We start from the raw sequence: 27,014 nt of genomic DNA on the forward strand, positions 1-27,014 counted from the left end.
CATCTGGTTTGCATGCTCTATTTTATGCTGTGGTCAAGACTGGAAAGCTAGAGCCAACAGACAAAGTTTAAATCTGGGGTGGTGGTGGGAGGTTTGATCAGAGGGGTGGGTGGGATGAATGGCTTCAGCCTGGGAATATCGGGCCACGGTTTTGAGGCCTGATGCTCCCAGCATGATAACCCCCACTGTTATCTATGCAGTGCTTGCACACAGATTTTGCATGCTCTAAACCCCCACTCTGCCGAGAGCAGCTGCAATTACATAGATAATTAGGTGAAGATGTCACCCTAACCTCTGTGCTAACCACACACACTTTATTACATCAAGAATATAAACAGGAAAGGAGGAAGAGGCAAACAGAGAAGAGCAGGCCAGGAAAGAAGCTGTCTGTGGAAGATGAAGTTCTGGAATATGAGAAGGTGTGGCTGGGATTACAAAAGCCATCACAGAAGGTAATTGGATTTTGAGCTGATTCTGTGAAAGCAACCGTAGGATGGTTTAATCAGTCTGGTGAAGCCAGTCCTAGCCTGAATTGAATAAAACAGAGAGTTGTTGTTCTACAGAAAGCTTGAAGAAAACTGTTTAGAATAGTGAAAGAAGTAAGAATGATTAATATGATTAATGAAGGCCCGAGAGATAAAGGGGGCTGAAGCTGAAAAAGCTGCACAATTCATGAGTGCTTATTGTCAGCTGCAGCCAGATAATAAAGACATGATGGGAAATGGGGCTGCACTTCATAAGACATAACAAGGAGAGGTGCTTTCCACTGCACAGGTAAATACAAGGAGGGCTGAAGAAGATGACCTGGAGTTATAGCTAATTTGACTCATTTAAAGCTCTAAGAGGCAGATGCATCAACCAAACGTTAAAAAATCTAAATCGTTAAAGTCCCTAACGATTTAAAAAAAACAAAGAATGCACCAAAAAAAAAGTCACACATGCTCAGATCGGTATTGAAACGTACAATGTATCAAAGAATCACAATACACGTTGTTAATCGGCCCCTAAATCATGCGCAGAGCAGCCAAGCGTTTTGCTGGCTGCTCTGCGCATGCTGCAAATGTCAAAACAAACAAACAAAAAAAGCCACAACACATACACGTGGCTACCCGTCAGCAAAAATACAAAAACAAAGGATCAGGAGGGGGCAAGGGCGCTCGTCTGGAGCGTCCTGTATGGACGGCCTTGCCCCCCCCCCGCTGCTCCCCACTTTCCGCCGCTTCCCCCCCCCCCCACGAAAAAGCAAAATTCTAGCAGCCCCGGTCCCCCTCCCTTCCTGTTCTTCTGTTTTGCAAAAGCTAACTCCGTCTCCCCTCATTCTTCCGCCCCGTGCCCCGCCCCCGCTGCCCCCCTGAGGTTGACTACGCCGCTCCCCCCCTCCACCGAGACCCCCCTCCCTATTACCGACCCGAGCAGCGCCTCTCACCTCTTTCTGAAGCGCTGCACGGGCAGGAAGATCTGTTGTGTTGGTCGCAGAGTCTCCATGACGTCTCTTCTTCCCTGGCCTAGGCCCGGGAAAAATCCAAAATCCCAGGAATAACATGTATAGAATGTTTGTACGTTTGGGAAGCTTGCCAGGTGCCCTTGGCCTGGATTGGCCGCTGTCGTGGACAAGATGTTGGCTCGATGGACCCTTGGTCTTTTCCCAGTATGGCATTACTTATGTACTTATGTAATTTTTTGTTAAGTTGCACTGGCTTCCAGTTGAAGCTAGAATACTTTTTAAAATTAGGGTGTTTACTATATAAGATTGTTTCTGGCCTTAGTCCTCAATATATGCTTTCTTTAGTATGCTATGCCGATTCAGTTTTAAAATATAATATTCATAAACCATCTTTTTTCTCCTTCCCTAGCCCTCGGGGAACTATTTCAAAGGAATTGTTTAATAGACTGTTTTCTTACCAAGCTGCTTCTCTGTGGCCAGTTTTGTTACCTATTGTAAGCTGTATGCCTAGTTATGCCACTTTTAAGGAGAACTTAAAGACATTGTTTCATAAACATGTAATAAGGAAGCAAAGCAATTATAGTGTAATATATACTGTTCTGTGATTATTTACTGTTACATCCAAGATGTCTTATTAATCTAGTATCTTGATTGTGATCCGCTATGGACTATTTTTTTGGTATGAGCGGGCTATAAATGAGCTAACTGTAACTGTACCTATGGCCTGGATAGAACATTTAATTTTTAAAAAATATTGGATGGCCTTTGACTGTAAAGTAAGATAGGAGTGTGAAGAAATCATCCAGGAAATTTTTGTACAACAATTTGAGGACAGATTGAACATGGAGCTATTGTCAGATGTAGAGGAAAGAATTAACTATTTGAATAATGCACTTACCCCCCTATTTACTAAAGGAGGTCAGACTGGTATTAGATGTTGTGGCATCACAAAAAGATTATCTGGCTCCAAATTTCATTTGCAACTTTGGACCCAAATGAGTAGGAAATTGGCACCAAGATTTAGGCATCCCAAGGCTGTGCTTCGCACCAATTCTATAACGACATCTTGGTGCCAAGATTCTGTTATAGAATATGAGCTTAAATTTGCATTGGCTAGGATACAACAGCTACATTAAGTCAAGGGCAGTCTAACTGAAGTGCACATAACTTTTATTATTCTATAAGTTATAGACCAAATTCTATAAACAACACTGAAAAATTGGTGCCAAAAATAATGCACTAAGCACTAGTCTAGAAATGGCACTGAAAGTTAGGTGCCATTTGATGAATAAGCTCAGGGCTAGATTCTATTTATGTTGCCTAAAATGAATCAGCACTGAAACAAATATGCCTAGGCATATTCTATAAACTACACCTAAAGTTAGGTGTGGTTTATAGAATACGCCTATATTTAGGCATAGTGTATAGAATGTGCCTAAAGCCTGTTTCCCATGACTAAATGTAGTCGCCGTCATTTATGCCAACTAAAATCTGCTGTCAATGCTCACTCCTAAATTATGCGCATTGTACATAAATTCAAGGAAAGCCCATGACCCTCCCATAGCCACACCCCCTTTTCAGATCTGTGTCTTAGAGTTTACGTGCATCACTTTACGGAATATGCTTAGAAAGTTGTGCGTGCAAATTCTAATTAAAACCAGTGTCAATAATTGCTTGTTAAGTGGCAATTATTGGTGCTGATTGGCTTGTTAAGCCAATTACGTTGTGTGCACTAATTGGAATATGACCGTATTTGTGCATGCAACTTAAGTTGCACAATATTGAATTTGGGAGTTAGCGCCTAACTTTAGATGTGAGGATTTACGCCAAGTAAACCCTGGTGTAAATCCTTGCTTCTAAATTAGGCATGAATCCCCCTCATTCTGTAACAATACGCATAAATTCTAGGACTACCCCAATCCACCAATGACCCTCCCATGGCTACACCCCCTTTTTGGCGATGCATTTAAAATGTACATGCAGTTTTGCGTGACTAAAATGTGTGTCTAAATTTCAATTAAGGCCAATTAATGCAATAATTGATTATTAGCACCCAGTTATTGGTGCTAATTGGCTTATTATTCATTTAAATTCTGTGTGCAAATTGGATGCTCGCCTAAATTTGTATACACAATTTTAAGCACCATTTATAGAATTTTGGAGTATGTGCATAACTTAGAGACAAGCCCATGACCCATCCACTCTCCGTCCACATTTACACCCTTCGAACGTATGTGCTAAGTGATTTTAGCACATATGCTATACAATAGTGCCTAAACTCAGTATTAACAGTATCGTTAACTTCTTTCAGCGGAGGGGGCTCTTATAACTCTGAACCAAAATACCCAGCTCCTATCATGTTGAAAAAATTGCTTTGATTAATACAATTTCTGGTGCCAATCACACATGTAAGTGCTATTATTCTATAAGTTATATACACAATTAGGGCTAGATTCTACATATGGCACCAAAATAATTGGTGCCAAAAAATGCTATTCTAAAGTCAAGCGTGGTTTATAGAATAGTGCTTATGCTTGGGAATTGTGCCTAACTTTAGGTTCAGCCATTTGCACCAACTGAAATGTGGTGCAAATGTATGTGCCTACATTAGGCGCCTGTCCCCGTTATTCTATAACATGTGTTAATTTTAGGAACACATCCGGCACACCCATGACCCTCCCATTTCCATGCCCCATTTTCAGATCATGCATAAATTTTAGGCGTGGATCCTGTAAATGCCAATGAAATCTAATTAGTGCCAATAATTGCTTGTAAAAAAGCCAATTATTGGTGCAGATGATCTCATTAATCAATTAAATTGCATGTGCAATTTTTGGTGACTTTTATAGTATTAGGAGGGCTAGTGCCTATCTTTAGACACCAATTTATAGAACTGCCTGAAAGACATTAAGATGAATACCATGGAAAGCCTGACTTACTTTAAAAAAAGAGATATTGGTTTATAAAATGTTAGTGTGTGAGGAAAAGAAATAGTATCTTAATCACAGGATCAGTTTGCTAGGAAATAAGTCCCATTATTTATCTGATATATGAGCTTATTTTCGAAAGTGATCGCCGGCCATCTTCCGACATAAATTGGGAGATGGCCGGCGATCTCAGAAAAGCGGCAAAATCAGTATAATCGAAAGCTGCTTTTTTGACAGCATCGCCGCTTTCCTGTCACCTCGCCGGCGAAAGTTCAAAGGGGCGTGTCGCTGGCGAAGCAAAGGAGGGACATAGGCAGGCATGGGCGTGGCTACCAGATGGCCGGTTTTCGCAGATAATGGAAAAAAAAAGTGGCGTTAAGCAGTATTTCGATGGGTTTACTTGGTCCTTTTATTTTCACGACCAAGCCTCAAAAAGGTGCCCCAACTGACCAGATGATAACTGGAGGGAATGGGGGGTGACCTCCCCGTACTCCCCCATTGGTCACCAACCCCCTCCCACACGAAAAAAATAAAAATAAAGCACTTTTTTGCCAGCCCCTATACCAGCCTCAAATGTCATACCCAGGTCCCTGACAGCAGAATGCAAGTCCCTGGAGCAGTTTTTAATGGGTGCAGTGCACTTCAGGCAGGCAGACCCAGGTCCACCCCCCCCCCCACCTGTTACACTTGTTGTGCTAAGTGTTGAGCCCTCCAAATCCCCCCCAAACCCACTGTACCCACAAGTAAGAGCCCCCCTTCACCCATAAGGGCTATGGTAATGGAGTAGAGGTGTGGGGAGTGGGTTTGGGGAGGATTTGGGGGGCTCAGCACCCAAGGTAAGGGAGCTATGCACCTGGGAGTTTTTTTTGTATTTTTTAAACATTTTTAGAAGTGCCCCCTAGGGTGCCCTGGCATGTGAGGGGGACCAGTGCACTAAAAATGCTGGCTTCCCCCAAGACCAAATTCCTTGGATTTCGCCGGGTTTGAGATGGCCGGCATTTTTTTCCATTATCGCTGAAAAACAAAACCGGCGATCTCAAACCCGGCGAACTCTGGCATTTGGCCGGGCTAAACCGTATTATCGAAAAAAAAGATGGCCGGCCATTTTTTTTGATAATACGGTTCCGGCCAGCTGTTGTGCCGCCGCCAAAATAGATCGCCGGCGACGTTCGATTATGCCCCTCATAGTTGCAAGCTGCACTAATGATGAAAATAAGATGACTGCTTCAAGCTCAGTGACTTTGCAGATTATTTTTTGAAGAAAAGTTGTAATTTTGTAGACTAACCTAAGAACAAACTAAGGATATGAATGAACCTTTTGAAGGTGAGGCAACACTGAATCAAGGTGCTCTCTTGTGAACTTTTCAAACTGTATCCAAATTATCTATTGAAGATATTGTTTCTTCTACAGGGAATTTCACTTCCCCAATTGATGCTATTTCAATTAAACTCACTAAGCAATTAACTGGAAATCTGAGTCCTTTCATTTGTAGAATTGTGAATGAAAGCTTAACATCTGGAAGGAAGGAAGCTTAAAAAACAGGAGACACGGGGGCTCATTTTAAAGCACTTAGACAAAGTTCCATAGGTTACTACGTGTAACTCTGCAAGTCTAAGTGCTTTGAAATACGCCTCCAAGTCTAATTGTCAAGCAATTTACAGATCAATCTCCACTTTCTATTTCTCTTCAAGGTCACAGGAAAAATAGTCTATGGCCAATTAATATCTCATTTAGAAGCCACCAATATAATTCATCCAAAACAATCAGGCTTCAGGAAGAGACACAGTACCAAAACTGGAATGCTGAATGAAATCCAATTACATCTTGATGTTGGACAACAAATACATTTGGTTTCTGTGGGTCTATCCCCCACAAACTGTTCCCACCCAAAACTACCTTGGAACTGCCTGACCATTCCACAAATTATGCTACCACCCTAAACTACCTGCTGCAATTGTCTCACCCCAAATAACTAATTCCAGCAATTGCTTAACATGCTGAAAACTACTTCCACCCCAAAAACTACATCCCCAGAAACTGTGCCATCTCCCAAAAACTATCCCTTCAATTAAGAAATTGTTTCACCATCCTGAAAATTACTTGTTCCAAAAACTACCCCACCTCAAAAAGTACCCTGCTGCAACAGCCCCACCACCCTGTAAACTGCTCACCCTCAAAATTACTATCCAATTAACTCACTATACCATAAACCTGCCCCCTGTCCCAAAACTACTCCCCCAAAACCACCCCACCACCTTGCAAACTACCCAGTCCCTTAAAGTCTACCTCCCTGCAAACATCCCCATTCCCAAAACCTATCCACCTGTAAACTGCCCCACTCACAGAAACTGCCCCCTGCAAGTTTCCCACCATGTTGCAAACTGTCATCACTCCTAAAATCCACTCTACAGGTGTCTCACCCCCAAATCTCCTCCTCCACAACTGTCCTACCTCCCCTACAAATTTCTCTATCTGAAGAATTACCTTACCTGCAAAAGTCCCATCTTAAAAATACCTCCCACAGCTGCTCTACCATCCTTTAATTCCCCTACACCCTGAGATACTTCCCCTTTCAATGGCTCTACTGCACAATCTCCAAAAACTCCTGCTAAAACTTCAAACAGCGCCCTCCTCCAAACACTTAAGCAAAATTCAGGTGACAGACTCACGCAGAGGCAATGTAGACACATAAGTACATAAGTATTGCCATACTGGGAAAGACCAAAGGTCCATCAAGCCCAGCATCCTGTTTCCAACAGTGGCTAATCCAGGTCAGAAATACCTGGCAAAATCCCCAAAAAGTAGAAAACATTTTATACTGCTTATCCCAGAAATAGTGGATTTTCCCCAAGTCCATTTAATAATGGTCTATGGACTTTTCCTTTAGGAAGCCATCCAAACCTTTTTTAAACTCCGCTAAGCTAACTGCCTTTACCACATTCTCTGGCAACGAATTCCAGAGTTTTATTACATGTTGAGTGAAGAAACATTTTCTCCGATTCGTTTTAAATTTACTACATTGTAGCTTCATCGCATGCCCCCTAGTCCTAGTATTTTTGGAAAACAAAAAGAGACGCTTCACATCTACCCGTTCAACTCCACTCATTATTTTATAGACCTCTATCATATCTCCCCTCAGCTGCCTTTTCTCCAAGCTGAAGAGCCCTAGCCGCTTTAGCCTTTTCTCATAGGGAAGTCGTCCCATCCCCTTTACCATTTTCTTCGCCCTTTTCTGCATCTTTTCTAATTCCACTATATCTTTTTTGAGAAGCACCGGCCAGAATTGAACACAATATTCGAGGTGCGGTCGCACCATGGAGTGATACAAAGGCATTATAGCATCCTCATTTTTGTTTTCCATTCCTTTCCTAATAATACCTAACATTCTATTTGTGTGGAGCTGCGAGTGGGAGGTGGGCGCCGGCACCCGGCGGGGAGAGGAGAGGAAGATACAATTGTGTTCCATCCTGCCTTTGAGGAGGAGGCAGCCAGGGGAAGCTTCGCTCAACCACATCCCAGCAGTAAAATGCACTTCTGACTTACCTCAGCCAGGTCTCATCAGTCCAATGCTACTGTGAAGCCACTCCTTCCACCAGGTAGCCTCACTTTCCCATAATGCACTAATCCTGCCATAGTAACTCTACAGTTCAGCCTCTGACCAGCAGAGTTAACATCACCTGCTGTGAGGGTGGCTGAACTGCAGCTCCCCACAGGGAATGTCTCTAGGGACGTCCACACTGTGTCCTTCACTATATCACAAGGGTAAAAGTAATAATAATAAAAAAGAGGAAAAGAAATAAAAATTTTAAATAGTGGGATGAAGTTTTCTAAGATATTTAAAAATGTGTGCTTTATAAGAGATGTTATACATTCTATGCAGCACATTCTTTTTTCCTTCCTACTGTATTTCCATTGTAGTGGGTGTTAGCTGAGATTTTGTTTACATCTTATGCAATGAGGTCACCACTTGAATGTACTTGTAAGATGTATTCTCTCCCTCTCAAACCTCAGCTATCCATATATATAATTTCAGCAAATTTTGTAAATACCAGAAATTGCAATAAGAAATCAGGTCTCAATGCACCCATGTAGGTATTTTGGAAGAAAATGTTACCAAGATTGAAAAGGTAGAAACATCTCTGATTAAAAACTATTTCCGCTCTGGAGAATTAACTCCTACTTTAGAGAATGCCATCCAGAAGAAAACTTAAGGGTTTGTATTCTAACTTACCACATGCTAATTTGTGCAGTAACTGCTTGCCGAGCAGGGGGTGGGAAAGGGGTGGAGAATAGGTGGGTAATTAAAATTTGCGCTCTTTATTTGGCAGCTTGACCCCTAATGGTAGTATTGTGAGATTACTGCTAAGAGTCAGAGTTGCCATTTTAAATCCAGGCTGCTGACAAGATAGCAGTATTTAGGGACTGCTTCTACTCCTCACTGGTGACCAGGACATCCCCAGCTCTACTGGGGGTATACATAGTAACATAGTAGATGACGGCAGAAAAAGACCTGCATGGTCCATCCAGTCTGCCCAACAAGATAAATTCATATGTGTATACCTTACCTTGATTTGTACCTGTCTTTTTCTGGGCACAGACTGTATAAGTCTGTCCAGCAGGATTCCCCACCTTCCAACCACCAGTCCCGCCTCCCATCACTGGCTCTGGCACAGACCGTATAAGTCTGCCCTCCACTATCCTCGCCTCCCAACCACCAACCCCTCTTCCCCCCACCTGCTCCGCCACCCAATTTCGGCTAAGTTTCTGAGGATCCATTCCTTCTGCACAGGATTCCTTTATGTATATCCCACGCATGTTTGAATTCCGTTACCGTTTTCATCTCCACCACCTCCCGTGGGAGGGCATTCCAAGCATCCACCACCCTCTCTGTGAAAAAATACTTCCTGACATCTTTCCTGAGTCTGTGGGTGGGGGCTTTGTGGTAACCTTCTAGGAAGGGACCGGGGGATGGGGATAATTTTCTTTATGGATGTTGGAGCCCCTTGGTCTATTGCCAATAGTGTGGATGCAATAGCAGTATTGGCAACTAATGTGCGGTAAAAGCTTGCCCTGCATAGTAACTGCATGGCAGATGCTGGCCACGCTCGAACAGTTAAAGCCTAGGCTTTGCAGTTACCGTGCATAAATTTTTCAACTAACACATGGTAACTGCAAAACTTTACTGCACTGTAGCAAACACACCCCTTAATATTTTTCAAAAATAACATTTATGTTCTTACAGTGTCCACCAGAGACATTAAAGTGCTATTTTTCCAAGGTTTTGAAAATTCTAGCCAATAGTTTCCCCCCAATCTCTAAATTGTTAGTTTTATGTTAGAATGAGATAAGTAATGGGTCTGTAAAATATATTCCCATTACATGAATACTCCATTTTTGAATATGTCTGTTCAAAAATTTCAAGATGTTTCATGAATGATGCAAAACAAACATTTTTCTTTCTTTAGAACTCAAAGTTTTATAATTTGAGGCTTGATTTCTTTTGGTTTTGGATTTGAATTCAAACTTTGGATTGAGCCAATACCTTATCAACAGTAATTCTAACATTTCTGTGTAAGTGTCTATGGGATAATTTCTTGAGATATAAATCAGTTTAGATATATCTTTCCTATCTCTTGCTATTTGTGAGTGATTTACCTGTTTTTTCATGGAATTCATTTTTTCCAGCTCTAGTTCACTTTTCTGGATCCTTAGAACCTTCCCAAATGTAATAATGTGTGTGAAAACTGCAAATAGTGCATATAATCATGCTTGCAAATTCTTATGCATGTTCTGGGAGTAATTCTATAAAGCAGGCTCTAACATTTACACCGAAGCACAAACAAGAACAACCCTCCACACTGTACAGCAGAAACAAGGAGCAGTGAAGGAGACAAGCACACAATGACTAGGCAATCAAGGTGTTGCTGTCAATATTCTACTCTGATAGTATGCAGCATTTTTGAAGATTCGTTAGTTTGCGACATTGACATGATATTTCTCTATGGTTTTCCATCAGTAGTTGCTCAAGCACAAAGCGGGACACTCATTTCAGTATTGCCTAGCAGCGCTATTCCTTATCAAATAGATTGCAAGAAGACTCCTGATGAAGACTTTGGTGCCGAAACACGAGTCATGTCAAGTCTTGTTTGATCAACCAATAAAATATTGACAGCAACACCTTGATTTCCTAGTTATTGTGTGCTCGTCTCCTTCGCTGTTGTTTGTTTCTAACATTTACACACCAGTTGCCTGCATAAATATTTATAATACTAGCACATACGCATGTGTATGTCAATACGCCGCCTAAGTGCTATTCTATAATTACATGTGTAGCTTTGATAGTGTGAAACTTGCAGATGGGCATACACATGGACAGCGTCTGGGTGGAGCATGAGTGGAATGGACAATGGAATGGAGGGGTGGCCTAGTGGTTAGAGTATCTGTCTTGACATCCAGAGGTGGCTGGTTCTGCTGCCCACTGCTGCTCCTTGTGATCTTGAGCAAGTCACTTAACCCTTCATTGCCTCAGGTACAAAATTAGATTGTGAGCTCTCTAGGGACAGAGAAATACCCAGTGTACCTGAATGTAACTCACCCTGAGCTACTACTGAAAAAGGTGTGAGCAAAATCTAAATAAATAAATTATATGTGTGACGTACTAAATGCCATAAGTTATATGTGTTTTGCTGGAATTTAATCATGAGGATTTAACTAGCTTGGTGGCTGGGGGAAGCCACTGCTTGCTCTGAATCGGTAGTGTGGAATGTTGGTATTAATTATGTTTCTCCCAGGTACATGTGACCTGGATTGGCCACTGCTGGAAGCAGGACACTGGGCTAGATGGACCATTGGTCTGATCCAATATGCCTGTTCTTATGTAAGTGCAAGTGCCTATATGCTGTTGAATATTCGCAGTTAGTGCCTAAGCCGAAATCGGCTAACCTGTGTGCATTCCAAAGGTGGAGTTCGCACTCATGTGTTTAAGTGCCGATATTCTGCCCTTGACCACATAAGATAACCACTTAAATTGGGCCACATAAATAGTAGCCCTTTCTTTAAGTGGTTCAGCTTTTGTGGTTCAGGGCTGAATATTGCTCTTAACCACATCAGCTGTAGTGGCCAATCTATAACTGAATATTTAATGCCAGTGCCTGGACATGACCCTGCATTGAATATTTGGGAATACAGCTGGCAGAAAACATAAAAATTTTGTCTGCTACAGGCTGACTATCAGGCCCACTGTATTCTATAAAGGAAAGTAGGTACCTACTTCCCTGTATAGAATATGCACCAATCAGATGCACGCTGGGCATCTCTGTATAGGTGCAGTGTTATAGAGTTGTTCTCTATTTGTTATTTTTCCATGTTTGAACTTGTGTTTATGAAGCCATTCACAAAAATTATGTAAATTCACTATCGAGCTGAAGAATCATGCAACTCAAGCCATTGGTGATTTTGATGTGGAAAGTCATGCATATCATGTAGTACATTTTCTGGAATAGGGAGGGGGAAGGGTAGGGCAATTGTTGTAATCCACTGAAAGTAGTGGACTGTAAGACTTTGTATTAAATTAAATTATTAAATTCCTAGTTTTGACTTCAATCCTCATTTTCTGGTATTTAAGACAGCAAAAAGAGATGAAAAGAGAGAAGGTTATCTTCTTGAGTATCGCTATTTGACTGTCTGATTTCCTTTCCAGAACTGTAGTTTCTTGATATGTTTATCTGAATACTCAAAATAAAAACATATTTTTAAAAAATGTTACTAAAAAGGCATTACTTTGAATTCTTTACATAATTTGTGCTAAAGTCATAATTCATCACATAAACACTGGAGATGACTAGTTCATTTTTGCTATAATGTCATCAATATCATCTCACTCACTGCATAAGTCAGTTAGATAGGAGGAGCCAGTAGAAGTCCACCAAAGTGGAGAACTCTGAGATCCAACAGGATGTGGTAACAGCAGAAAAGCGCGGTTGATTTCCCACTTGTTTTCTCCACGTAGGAGCTCATTTTGGACTGGATTGTTTTTGTTCAAGTGGTTATATTAGGGGTACAGAGGATCTGCAAGCAAGCAACTTAGAACATTTTAAACCCAATTACTTCATAACAACATCTTTAATTGATGTGCTGTCCACCTGTTCCTCTGAAATATTGCACATTACATAGAAACTGCAATTTTCTTTTAATAGGATCTATACAGTATACTGCTGGGTCCTCATTTTGTGATCAATAGTTATTTACTTTTGAGATGTCGGAGGATGGCTAATATAGCTGAATAAATTTATTGATAGACAATGTAACAATGAGAAGTACAGTTAAAAAACAAAAGACCGATGAATATACCGCTGCTTTCAGGTGTGAATATTATTTGAATTTGTAAAGACTTCTGGAATGTTGAAAGGATGCACCACTAAAGCACTGAATAATTGTCCTCACACCTTAATAAGGATTCCGTTATTGACTCGTGCGAATATTCTACTGTAACTGTCTCCTAAATTGGTTCCTTGGGGCTCAAAATATACAGGGATGTTATGGGTTCCTATCGTAAATTGCCACACAGTAAAGTAGCAAGTTTCTGAAATAGCATTGGCCCTGTTTTGATCAATACTCAATTCTAAGCAGTGCAATGGGCAACTGTTTCCATAGAAACATTGATGTCACAGAGATTGAACAATGGCTGTTACAACAAATCATTTCGTTTGAGCAGTTGTAATTGACTATATGTACAGTTTTCTGTCACCTGAGACTATTTACATCAAGTTTGAAGCAGAACAGCATTAGTTATTCTGGGACTGAGAGGGTTTGCTCTTCTTTGTCTGACCTTACAAATATCTAGGAGGGTGTTGCCATAGCAACCGAAGATGTAGCAGGAGGAACACTGTGATAGCTACATAATGCAGCATGTATTGGAAAACGACAACGGTAGTTTAATTAATAAACCTTAGCCCATCACATAATGTAAAACTTAATTATAGGATGAGATATGAGTTTCCTTGCTCTGTCATAAGCTTCCAGTCCTCTGACCTCTAACTCATTTTAAGTTCATTAACACTTGCACCCACCCTTTAAAGAATTCCAGCAATAGTACACAAAATTCCTTAGGTCATGAGAACCACTCAGCAGTGCCAATGAGGTACATTTAGCAATATGCGCCCTTAAAAGTGAGTTGTAGAATATGACATACTATCATGGGCAAGGTCTGGTATTTTAATTTTGATGCAATAAACCATATATATGAAACGGGAAATAAAAATTAGATGTAGCTTTCTTATCTCCCCTTAAGGCTGAACACAATCTGCCTGATATTTAAAGAAATTTAAATGGCCAGAAGAAGGTTCTGGCTGTTTAAATTTCTTGTCTGGGGCTAAGCGACAATATTCAGTAGTAGTAAACTAGACTTTGCTGCCACTGCCACAGCATATTGTCTTTTAATGACTAACTCCTAAACTTGCTGGGCTGGGGGCGGAGTATGGGTAGAGTGGCCACCTACAGGCTTATTTTCGAAAGAGAAAGACGCCCATATTTCGACCCAAATCGGGAGATGGGTGCCTTTCTCCCGTGGGCGCCCAAATCGGTATAATAGAAAGCCGATTTTGGGCGCCTCCAACTGCAGTCTGTCGCGGGAACGAACAAAGTTGACGGGGGCGTGTCGGAGGTGTGGTGAAGGCGGGACTGGGGCGTGTTTATCGGCCGAGGAGAGATGGGCGCGCTCGGCTGATAATGGGAAAAAAGAGCGGCAGAAGCGAGAATTTGGGCTGCTTTTTTTGGACCCTATTTTTCACGAACAAGTCCCTAAAAAGTGCCCCAACTACCCAGAGGACAACCGGAGGGAATTGGGGATGACCTCCCCTGACTCCCCCAGTGGTCACTAACCCCCTCCCACAAAAAAAAAAAAACTTTAAAAACTTTTTTTTGCCAGCCTATATGCCAGCCTCAAATGTCATACCCAGCTCCATGACAGCAGTATGCAGGTCCCTGGAGCAGTTGTTAGTGGGTGCAGTGCACTTCAGGCAGGTGGACCCAGGCCCCCCCCCACCTGTTACACTTGTGGTGGTAAATGGGAGCCCTCCAACCCCCCAAAACCCACTGTACCCACAAGTAGGTGCCCCCCTTCACCCATAAGTGCTATGGTACTGGTGTAGAGTTGTGGGGAGTGGGTTTTGGGGGGGATTTGGGGGGCTCAGCACCCAAGGGAAGGGGGTTATGGACTTGGGAGGTATTTTACTGTTTACAAGTGCCCCCTAGGGTGCCCGGTTGGTGTCCTGGCATGTGAGGGGGACCAGTGTACTATGAATCCTGGCCCCTCCCATGACCAAATGCCTTGGATGTGTTCGTTTTTGAGTTGGGCACCTTCGGTTTCCATTATCGCTGAAAACCGATATCGCCCATCTCAAATCTGCCCAAATCCGATGCATTTGCCCGGCACCAACCGTATTATCAAAACAAAAGATGGATGCCCATCTTTTTTGAAAATATGGTCTGTCCCGCCCCTTCGCGTACCCGTCCTCAGGGATAGTCGCCCATGGAGATGGGCGTTCACGTTCGATTATGCCCCTCCTAGTCAGTTAGCTGCAATATTCAACCCTCTAACTGGCTAGGAACCCGCAAAAAGTTAGGAGAGAAAAAAGGCTGGCCTAATTTTATGCTGTTGCCCAGTTACCTTCCAGGTAGCAGCTCTGGCTACCCCATCCCAATTCCCCCCTCACACTCCCCAGAATGGAAAGAATCCTCCCATGACCCGATCCCCCTTCCCACTTACCCCCAAAGATACAGCAAGGTAGGCCCAGGCCCTACCTCCACCGCCCCCCCCCAACCAGGTCTACCTTGAATCCCTGTTGGTCCAGTGGTAAATGGGTAGGACCAATACCCACTTGCTCTCGCCCACATCCGAGGCCGCTACAAAATGGCTGCTGCAATTTCTAGTGGCAGCTTCATGGTATTTCAAGTAGCCCGATATGAGAGATTTTGTGGTTACTAGCAACCGTAAAATAATTTGTCTATCAGTTTTTTGGTAGGTTGCCAAACAGCCACCAGGCTTCAGATCACCTGGCCTTTAGTTTACTTTTGAGTTATTTGTATTATCTGAACCTAATGGTTAGCACATTGGGTTGAGAACAAGGGAAGTCAGGATTCAAATCCAACTGCCACTCCTTAAGATCACTTAACTATCCATTGCCTCAGGTACAAATTACTGTAAGACTTCCAGGGACAGGAAAATACTGTACCTGAATGTAACTTGTATTGAGATTATTTGCTAAATCCAAATCCAAAATCCAGTACTAGGTATATTGTGAATATATACCTTTACAAAAGTCACTCCTGACCTATAAAGCAATTCTACTGTACTATAAAAGCAATAACTTCCAGGAATCACACAACAAGGATCTACCTAGGAAAAGACAGCATTGTAAACATTGCAGTGAGTAGTAGAACATCAATACACCTTTTGAGAAAACTGAACAATCCATGTTATTACAGATCAATCCTACACACACTTTCAATGTTAACAGAATACCTGGCCAATGCCAGAAAAAAACATTATTTAAGGCTTCAGTGGTACAACCATTGATAGGACTCTACAAATGCAGGGCCGAGTGCAGTTGCACCTTTTATATCTATAAAGGACCCTGTAGAAGTGAGCAAATATCAGGGGCAGACAGTGTGATTTGCATATTAATACATGTGCAAATGAGCTTCATAGCAAACGTTTGCAAGAAACTTAGCTATAGGCCTTGTAGAACCAGATATCTAAACTGCAGTGAGCTATAGATAAGTTTTTTGAGCAAACCAGCCTGTGAAAATATTTTCTTGAGCATGTTTTGGAATTCTGAATTAATGAACTACTTTGGGATATATTGCAGCAACTCATTAATGAAGAATTTTTATAAGATTTTGCATTTAATGGACTACATGTGAAATTTTATTATTTGCAAATGGAAAAATCTGCAAAATATATTCCAATTGGAGCTTAGTCATGACAAAAAAAACCCAAAACTTCAAAATGCTGGCATTTTTGCATATTTCAAAGTAGTTTGCATCTTTTTGTTTTCACAGTTAAGCCTTGTGTAGCTCTACCTGTCTGAAGGTAGCTCACTACCTCTGACTTTGCTATGCAGGAGACCAGGGGTACACAGTGAGGAATCGCTGTCATTTCTCAGATTTATATCAGTGGGACTTTAGTTCCTAGTTTGAGATCAGTTTAGCTGAGAAGCAGTTGGCTTCCTAGATTCATTATCTCTTCTACTCATGCCCACCTCTCCAAACCAAGAGTCCAATTTAAGGTATGTTCTAAACCAAGAATTTATTTAAAGGATTTAAATAGTAGAAAGGCAAAGCAAAAAATTCAATCAATCACCAGTATATATAGAAAATATTGCAAGTACACTCATTTCATTTCACCTGGGACTGTTCTCTTCTACCCCACAAATACCTTGTGGATATGGAGTCTGCACTCTGTAGATCCTAGTCCTCCTTGGCTCAACTCCAAGTGTCATCTTCTTTTATTTCCAGGATCAGTGGCACCCTTTTGCTTCTTGATATTCAGGGTCTCTCTTCTGTTAAGCATCTTTATTCATTTCTTTTGTGCAGTACCATAGTGCATTGACCTAAGTTGCCCCTATCACTGAAGTGGTGTTTTGTTCAAAGGCTGGGTTAGATAGAGACCATTACTCCTCCTTTGTGATATGATAGTTGTTGTAGCCCAAAACAGAGAGCTACCTTTGAGCTTGGGTATTTATTTCAATTCAAACCTCCCTCCAAATGAAGCCTTCTCCCACAGTTACCTTATTAGTACAGAAAATCCTCCAAAGTTCTGGAAATTGCAAGTTGCACAAAAAGGTCACCATGCAGGACTTGAGTAGAGCCAACAGAGGCCTCTGCCATATAAGCAAACCAGATCCCCACTACACCTGTTTGTGAAATTAATGCACAGTTTAGTACACAGGCAGCATCCAATCAATCAGTTTCCAACTCAATCAATCACTTCAGGTCTCTCCCTCAGGCTGCGATTTGTTTATGAACCTCCAGTGTACAGCATATAACTAAAAGCTCTTTTAGAAACCTAAGTTGATCGAATCTAGTAGTAACCCCAGATTTAATTCTCTGGTCATTGGGTGAAAAAAAAAATCAGGTGTACTTGACATGACCTGCCTCTAATTAATTCATGATGCCTCTGATCCTGTAGTCTTCTGGATTCAAGGCAGTCTGCAGTGTTGTTTGTTACTAGTGATCCCATTAGTTTTCTCTGCCATCCAGATCAGACTTACTGGCCTGCAATTACCAGTCTTTTCTGTGCTCCTGCTTTTGTGGAGAGGAACTGAATCTGCTCTTCTGTCTCCAAAGTGATTGACTGAGGGGTCCTTTTACTAAGCCACATAAGTGTCTACGCGTGCCCAACACACGCCAAAATGTAGTTACCACCTGACTACCATGTGGCTCTTGCGGTAATTTCATTTTTGCAGCGCGTCTGAAAAATATTTTTTATTTTTGGACATGCGTAGTGGATGCGCTCCAAGTGGCATTTGATGCACATAGGTCATTACCGCCAGGTCTATGGCTGGCGGTAAGGTTTCAGACCCAAAATGGACATTTGGCAATTTCGATTTTGCTGCACGTCCATTTTCGGCAAAAAAAGGACTTTTTTACAGGTACGCTGAAAAATGATCCTGCATGCACCCAAAACCTGCGCCTACACTATCGTAGACCATTTTTCAGCATGCCTTTGTAAATGGACCCCTGAGTGATCAGTGATGCTGCTAGCACCTCTCTGAACTACCTTAATATCATAAAATGTACTATGTCTGTCCTTAATGCCTTGTCCACTTTCAATTTTAGCAATGTTGTCCAGGCTCTCTCGATTACCTTCTGTTCATTTTCCTGCTTTTTTTTTTGTCTGTAATTCTTCACTATTCACTTCTATGAATACGGCGGAATTTGTGCAGAATGCTAGTTAGAATATTAGAATATCTGCTTTTCAGAGTCTCTGCTTTTTCCCTGTCTTTACATTATGTTCCTTCCTTTCTTCTCTTGGTTTCACAGTTCCAGCTCATTACCTGCACTTTCTCTTCTCATTAATGCATTGAAAATGGCCGTATTTCTTCGCTTTACTGCCTTAGCTATTTTCTCCTCTCTTGAAGCTTTGTTGTCCTGGCTACTCCCATGCTTCCTTTTATTTTTCTTAACATGCTTCCCTGGCATTCTTCCTCTGTGATTCCTCATAACTTTCAATCTTCAATCTTTTTGATTTTACCTGTTCAGTCCCCCCTGCTGAATGTCACATTGTTCCAGGGCTTTTTTTGTGACGGTATGCACCAGTACGGTGTACCGGCACCTTTTTCACCTGTCCTGACTTTGAGCTGCGCTCTCTTTCTCTCTCTCGCTGCTGCCTCTGCCACCAACGGTAGCTGTCCTAAGCTTCTCTCTCAACCCCCCTCCCCATACCTGTTCCAATTCAACTTTAGAGCACTAGCAGAAGCAGCGTTTCACATTCAGCTGCCTGTCCTGCATCAGCCCAGGAGTCTTTCTCTCTGCTGCGCCCCTGCGGATACAGGAAGTTACAGCAAAGGGGGTGGAGCACAGCACGGCAGAGAGAAAGGACTCCTGAGATGATGCAGGGCAGGCAGCTGAATGTGGAACGCTGCTACTGTTAGCGCTCAGAGAGGGAAAATCATTTCGAAATGTACATGGTAGGGAGGATGCATGGGGAAATGTTTAGCGATGCTGGCATACAATACACACAAAAAAGCAACACTGGGCCTTCAAGAGAGAGATATGACAGCCGTCCTTTATTATTACAAAGACCCGACATGGACCGTGTTTCGGCGCACAAGCGCCTGCCTCAGGGGTCAGCTAAGGTCTTCATATTGTATAAGAAGCAGTAAACAGACAAATGTATGAAGTCGTCTGGTTCCAAATAGAGTAGTTAGCTCATGCCAGACGTGCATTCAATCAAACTGGACGCCAAGGCAGGCGCTTGTGCGCCGAAACACGGCCCATGTCGGATCTTTGTAATAATAAAGGACGGCTGTTATCTCTCTCTTGAAGGCCCAGTGTTGCTTTTTTGTGTGTAGAATTATTTAATGACACTGAGATGAAAGAAGTACAAACATTATGAAGGGCTTCTAATGCCGACCAAATAGATTCCGGGGATATTACCTGGGGCTTCACCAGGGGCTGGATCGCAATAGCGCACAACGAGGCTTCCTCCTCGAGACTAACGTTCCGGGTCACCCTCGTCAACGCTTCTTCTAACGCCATTCCTGGCGGAGCCTGGATATCCCCCAACAAAGATAGATCTTCTGCCATCTTCTCAGGTGGGGTCTGCCGCCCCTTCGAGTCTTTATTTTCACTCGGTACTCCGACCCCGTCCGATTGTGGCAGAGGGGGAGTTGTTGGTCCCACCGGGCTAAGCGAAGCTCTGCTCTCCAAACTGGGGCTCTTCCCTGCCCCGTTTACGGATGCGCCAGTTGGTGTAGATACCAGAAAAGCAGAAATGGAGGTTTGCCCCAAAGAGGGGGTTTCCAGCCTGGGGAGGGGGGTCCCTTCGGCTTGCCCTTTCTCTTTGGCATGCTTGTGTAATCCGAAAGAAGATAAGGAAATAATCTCAAGCAGAGCGTTCCACTCCTGCTTCCTGCTCGGTCGCCATCTTGGATTCCTCTCATATATGTAAGTTTTTAAGAATTTTCGAAAAAGAAAGTGACAGCACTTGTTTTAAATCGAACAGTAATAAATTCCAGTGTCTAGCTCCTTGGACTGAAAATAAGCTATTGTTGATAAGCTTATGACGCACACTTTTAATTGCCGGAAAACATAAGCAGAGAGTCCTGGAAAAACAGAGTCTATGACCTTGAGATGGAATCATCAATAATTCCCCAACTCCCTCAGAATTTAATCCATACAAAACTTTATAGATTAACATGATTATTTTAAACTGTATATGTTTTTCACCTTCAACCAATGTAAGTTATTCAAAACAGGAGTAATTCTATTAAATCTATTCAAACCATAAATCAATCTTGCTGCCGTATTTTATAGGAACTGTAAACATCTTTGCAATTTAGCTGAAACATTTCTGTAAAGAGAATTACAATAGTCCAGTTGAGGAAGCAACACTGCCTAAACTATAATTCTAAAACTATTCTGTGGCAATGAAGACCTGACTGCTCTTAACTGTCTAAGGCGAAATAAATTTTTTTTACTAAGGGCCCCTTTTACTAAGCCACGTAGGTGCCTTTGCGCGCCAAATGTGCACCAAATTGTTACTGCACGGTTACCGCTTGGTAATTTCAATTTTGGTGTGCGTCTGCTACGTGAATCTGAAAAATATTTTAAAATTTCCGGCACGTAACAGATGCATGCCAAGTGGCATTTGACACAAGTAGGTCATTACCGCCCAGATTCTTTACCGCTAGGTCAATGGCTGGTGGTAAGGTCTCAGACCCAAAATAGACGCACGGCAATTTTGATTTTGCTGCATGTTCATTTTTGACAAAAAAGAGGCCTTTTTTACAGGCGCGCTAAAAATGGATTGGCACACGCCCAAAACCCGTGCCTACACTACCGCAAGCCATTTTTCAGCATGCCTTTGTAAAAGGACCCCTAAGTGCATTAACCTGTTTTTCTTATGATAACTTAGAATCCAGTATAATACCTAAACCTTTTGAATGATCATCAATTATTAGATTTTCACCAGAACTTACTATCTTATATGAAAGATGGTCGAAATCTCCAAACTATAGAAGTTTAGGGCTCCTTTTACAAAGGTGCGCTGAAAAGTGGCTTGTGGTAGTATAGGTGCAGGTTTTGGGTGCATGCAGAATCATTTTTCAGCATGCCTGTAAAAAAGGCCTCTTTTTTTGCCAAAAATGGATGTGCGGCAAAATCAAAATTGCTGTGCATCCATTTTGGGTCTCTGACCTTACCACCAGCCATAGTCCTAGCGGTAAAGAATTTGGGTGGTAAGGACCTATGTGCATCAGATGACACTTGGCGCGCATCTGGACGCGCACCAAAAATGAAATTACCGCAACAGCCACGCGGCAGTCGGGCAGTAAGTCCATTTTGGTGCTCGTTGGGCACGCGTAGGCATCTACGAGGCTTAGTAAAAGGGGCCCTTAGTCTTTTCCTTATTCAATTTTAAAAAAACATTTAGTTGCCCATTCATCTATAATTGAAATATATCTTTGTAACACAGCAGCAGTATCTGAATAATTTGCTGAAACAGGACACAAAAAGAAAAATATAGTCCGCATAAGATAAGACAAAAATACCCAAATCTGTAAGAAATTTATCCAATGACCATAGGTAAATATTAAATAAGGAAGGTGAAAGAGGGGAGCCCTGCGGAACTCCACTGCCCAGATTCCAACTGTATGAATTCTCAGTTCTAGCTTTTACTCCATATGATCTAAAAATCAAAAACTGTTTAAATCAACTCGTTATTCCCAGTTCACTCAGTCTGAGCAGCAGTATTGTATAATTAAACTCTGGAATTCGTTGCAGGAGAACGTAGTGAAGGCGGTTAGCTTGGCAGAGTTTAAAAAGTGGTTGGACGGTTTCCTAAAGGACAAGTCCATAGACCGCTACTAAATGGACTTGGGAAAAATCCACAATTTCGGGAATAACTTGTATAAAATGTTTGTACGTTTGGGTAGCTTGCCAGGTGCCCTTGACCTGGATTGGCCGCTGTTGGGGACAGGATGCTGGACTCGATGGACCTTTGGTCTTTTCCCAGTATGGCATTACTTATGTACTTATGACTAATTGGCGGTTCCCATTTGTAGAATTGCCTCCTGTAGAATGCAGTTAGCTACACCTGTTAAGGTAAAGTTAATTGTATCACATTATCTGCCACATTAGCAGTTGCCCCCTAATTCTATAAAAGTTGCCAAACATTGCACACACAAATTTATGAATTAAATAATGAGCTAATTAGCGCCAATAATTGGCTTTTTAACAAACAATTATTGGCACTGTTACAAGAAATTCTACCCACTTCTCCAGCAATTAATATGTTGGAAGAAATGAGTTATTTTGGGGAAAATAGCTTGAGAGCAACTCGCCACTGCTTATAATTTAAGAGCAGGTGCTGTATTTATAAGTTTTAGGATATTAATTTCTCCACCAATCACCAAAGGTGATAATTGCAATAAATTAAATAGATTAAGTATATATATAGCTTCAATATACTCAGAACACAAAGAGACCGTATTTTTAGCTTCAAAAAAGGTTGATTTAATATACAATTGCACAAGAGAGGTAGGTATTAAGAGGAATCTTTACAGGTAATCTGTGCATAAAAATAGAACAAAGTAGCAGGTAGATCAAAAGTTATGTTACTTACAAGTCCTTGTTACACAGTATGAACAGCATTAGATAAGCACATGTTTTAGGAGCAAGGCATCAGCGGACCCCAAAGAGAGCAGCAGTTTCCAAGAGAGGCAGGTTTCCAGAGGAGGCAGGTCCCAAGAGAGGCAGGTTCCAAGAGGAGCAGGTTCCAAGAGAGCGAGCTGGGCTGTTTCCAGGCCTTTTATAATGTTAGCAGAGAAGCATGGTGTGTGCATGTCTTGGATATTTTGCAAGGCATTATGGTTAATGTAGTCTCATGTCTGCACACGACCCCTGAGTTGGTCTCATGTGTTATGACATCATGAGACTTACAGTCTGGACTTTGCTGGCAAATGTCTTTTGATGTCCTGTTCAGTCTCTGGGGCAGATACACATTACAAGTCCTTCCTTTCTGCACATGTCTGGAAGCTGATGGGAGGGGCAGGTATACCTTTGACAAGCAAATGTCCTGTTTATGCTTCCTCTGAGTATTTAGGTGTCCACCTTAGTCCATCTTTTGTTAGGTGGGAGGGCAGAGGAAGCTCTTTTGTGTTTGTTAAGTGTTTGTAGTTAACTTATTCCTGCTCTCAGAAGCTCCCAGAAAAAAGGAATGGAGAGAGAGGGGCTTGAAATAAAACTATTCTCTCTGCTGCTGTGTCAAATATATATTTTTAAAAGATACACAAATATATTGCTGTATATATATCCAGCAAATATGCTACATATTTCAGTAATAAACTGATACCGTTACAGCACTAATTAGATTTTAGTGGTGTTTACATGCAGAAACGTAGGCACGGAAATGGGAGGGACAGGAGTGGAATGGAGCGCGTTCCTAGCATTTACGCTCTTTGTTATAGAATAAGGGGGGGGGGGGGATAAACATGTACATTTGCACCACATTTCAGTTGGTGCAAATGGCTGTGCCTAAAGTTAGGTGCAATTCCAGGATATAAGCGCTATTGTATAAACCACACCTAAATTTAAGTACAGCTTATAGAATAGCACTTTTTTCGGTGCTGATTTTTTTTTAGGCGCCATATATAGAATTCACCCCTTAATGTGTGGTAATGACTTCCAAATTAACTGAAAGACACACACTCCTTACCCACTCCATGCCCCAAAATACTGTTTCCCATATTAGCTATTTGTCAGCACATCACACACAGGAACAGGATGAGTGACAAGTCCCATTTCTGTTTTGAAGGCTGGTTGGTGTGGACTTGATGGAACTGCTAGTGGTGTTTACATGCAGGGGGAAGGAATTATTACAAGACTGTCAAAGCCCTGCCAGAGATTGAGAATGAAGTTGTAAAAGGCTGTTGTTAGTCTTCCCATATACAATCACTTTCAATCACACTGTTCATTCAATGCCTTTATCATGTTATCCACAACTAGATAGCAAATGGGAACAGGTGACTAAAATAGCTGATCCAAAATGTTGAGTATGGCCAATTTTTTCCCCAAGCAGTCTAAAAAATTTACATGTTTGAACTTTTGTAACTTTTTATTTTTTCACATAAAAGTGTGGGATTTGGACTGTTGTAGTACAAATTGTTTGCTCTGACAGAATTAATTAAACCTTGTTTTTTTTTTTGTTTCTGGTGACTTTTCATAGAGATGGTCACAAATGTGCTGGCTCCCAGTTGTGGAATTGTATCCTTTGGAGGTTAGACATGTTTCAAAAAAAATTGAAGGCTTTGCTTTTTAACTAAATTTTGTTTAATTATTGTATATTTTAATATGTTTTCTATTTTGTTGTGTGCTTTATTGTTTTTACGCTGTGATCTGTATTGATGCAACTTATTTGTAAAAGGTGGAACATCAGATGTAATCAAATGAAATCAATTAGCTTATAAACATATGAATTGACATACTGGGTAAGATCAACTGTCTATCAAGCCCAGTTTCCTGTTTCCAAGAATGACCAATCCAGGTAGGATTCTCAAAAGTAGATAAATTCCATGGTCTTTATTCCCAGGGATACACAATGGTTTTCCCCAAGTGTACTTAGTGAATGACAGTTTATGGACTTTTCCTCCAGGAACTTGTCCAAACTTATTTTTAAACCTAGTTACACTAACTGCTTTTACCAAGTTCCCAGCAACAAACTTAAGAGCTAACCTATGTGAAGAAATATTTTCTTTGATTTATTTTAAATGTTCTATTTACTAAATTCATGGCATGTCCCTTGGTCTCTGTATTTTTTGAAATAGTAAATAACTGATTTGTGTTTTTCCAATCCACTTAGCTTTTATAGACCTATCATACCTCCCTCACCCATCTCTTCTCCAAAATGATGATCCCTAACTTCTTTAGCCCCTCCCCCCTAATTTTGGAGAAGAGATGGGTAAGGGAGATATGATAGGTCTCACCCTTAAGAACAGTCCCTTAGACAGCCTGAGCCACCTTAAGAGCACTAGTCTCGCTTGGGAGGAAATGACTGAGGTTAAGTAGGCCCAGAGAGAAGAAGGAATCGAAGCCCCAGTGTACACCACCACCACCACCACCTATGGTTAATCATTGTGACCTGGCCGAGGTAAGCTGCTTTTGCTTCTTCTTTGAAACTGATGAGCCTTACTCTGAGGTCTGGCTAGAGCCAGACCCTAGTACTTGGAGAAGAACTGAGGCTGTGTACAGGGCTTGCTAGCCTGAGGCCTGCTTAAGACTGCTTACTGAACTACAGAGGCGTTCTATATTTTGTTCCTGGTCCTGTGATGTAACAGGCCTCAGGATTCAATTAAATAAACACTTGTTTTCATTTATATCCCTTTGTACAGCTGTGTTGCTTCAACCTTCTCTTGGGGTGTCACACTCCCCTTTATCCTTTGGTCACCCTTCTCTGTATCTTTTATGCTATATATATTTTTTGAGAGGCAACAACCAAAATTGCACACACTACTCAAACTGCTTTCTCACCGAGGAGCAATACAGAGGCATTAAGATATTCCCTACATTTCTTTCCTATTAATTATATAACATTCTGTTTGCTTTCTTGGCTGCCATTGCTTACTAAGCAGAGGATTTGAACTTATTGACTACAATGATATTTAGATCATTTTCCGATTGGTGAGTCCTAGTGTGGAACCATTTTTCATTTCTTGAAACTCACCCCTTTGGCTATCTGTAATGTGGTGTCATGCTGTTAGAGTGTGATCATTTCTATATTAAACATTTAGCACAGATTAGTAATAGGGATTAAACTGGCCAACCAGGAGAGTAGAGAAAGGGGACTATTGGGAAACTAAAAAGTGAAATCAGGAAAGAGTAAGCAAGGGCTGGATTTAAGGCTTTCTATACAGTCCATGCCAGAAGTGAGGTGGCCAGTTTAAATCCCACTGCTGCTCCTTGTGATCTTGGGCAAGTCACGTAACCCTCCATTGCCTCAGGTACAAACTTAGATTGTGAGCCCTCCTGGGACAGAGAAATATCCAGTGTACCTGAATGTAACTCACCTTGAGCTACTACTGAAAAAGGTGTGAGCAAAATCTAAATAAATAAAATAAATACTGCCTGAACTAACAGGTAGACCTAGGCAGTTTGCAATTCTAAATAATTAGTTACAAACATGGTAGATAGGAGAAAGGGTCTACAACGTTCAGATGGTAAAGTAAATAGCACTCACACTAATACATATGGATGGAGCAAACAAAAGGAGGGGGGTAGTGGAGGGAGAGGAGTAGGGGTTGAGTTCGAAATCGACAACTGTGACCATAATCAGCTAATTTGGAAGGTCGAATGTCTGGTGAAACAGCCAGGCCCTTAAGGCAGGCTTAAACTTTTTAAAAGGAAAATTTAACATGGACTTTGTGAGGAAGGGAATTCCAACAAGCAGGGGCTGCGAAACAAAAGGCACAATGTCTGGTTGATTCTAAGCTAGCTTGTTTGGGATTTGGTAGAACTAAACGGTAATTGTTGAGGGAGTGCAACAGATGAATTGGTGAATAAGGAATAATAAGATTAGCTAGATAATCTGGGGGTCCCTGTTGGAAAGCTTTAAAGGTAAGTGTGAGGAGTTTATGAATAATTTGTTGCTCTATAGGAAGCCAGTGGGTTTTTTAAAGTAGATGCAAAACATGGTCTGTTCTTTTAGCATGGCAGAGAAGTTTAACTGCGGTATTTTGTAATGTTTGGAGATGCTTTAAAGAGTAACGAGGTGATCCTAGGTGTATGATGTTGCAATAATCAGTTTTAGACATCAGAGTGGAAAGAATAAGTGAATGAAATGTATCATGATCAAAATAGCTTTAAACCAGTTGGTGTTGTCGAAGAATAAAGAAACCTGATTTGCATAGTTGGGAAATCTGTGTAG

The sequence above is a fragment of the Microcaecilia unicolor genome, chromosome 7, assembly GCF_901765095.1.
Source record: "Microcaecilia unicolor chromosome 7, aMicUni1.1, whole genome shotgun sequence".
Classification (NCBI taxonomy): domain Eukaryota; kingdom Metazoa; phylum Chordata; class Amphibia; order Gymnophiona; family Siphonopidae; genus Microcaecilia; species Microcaecilia unicolor.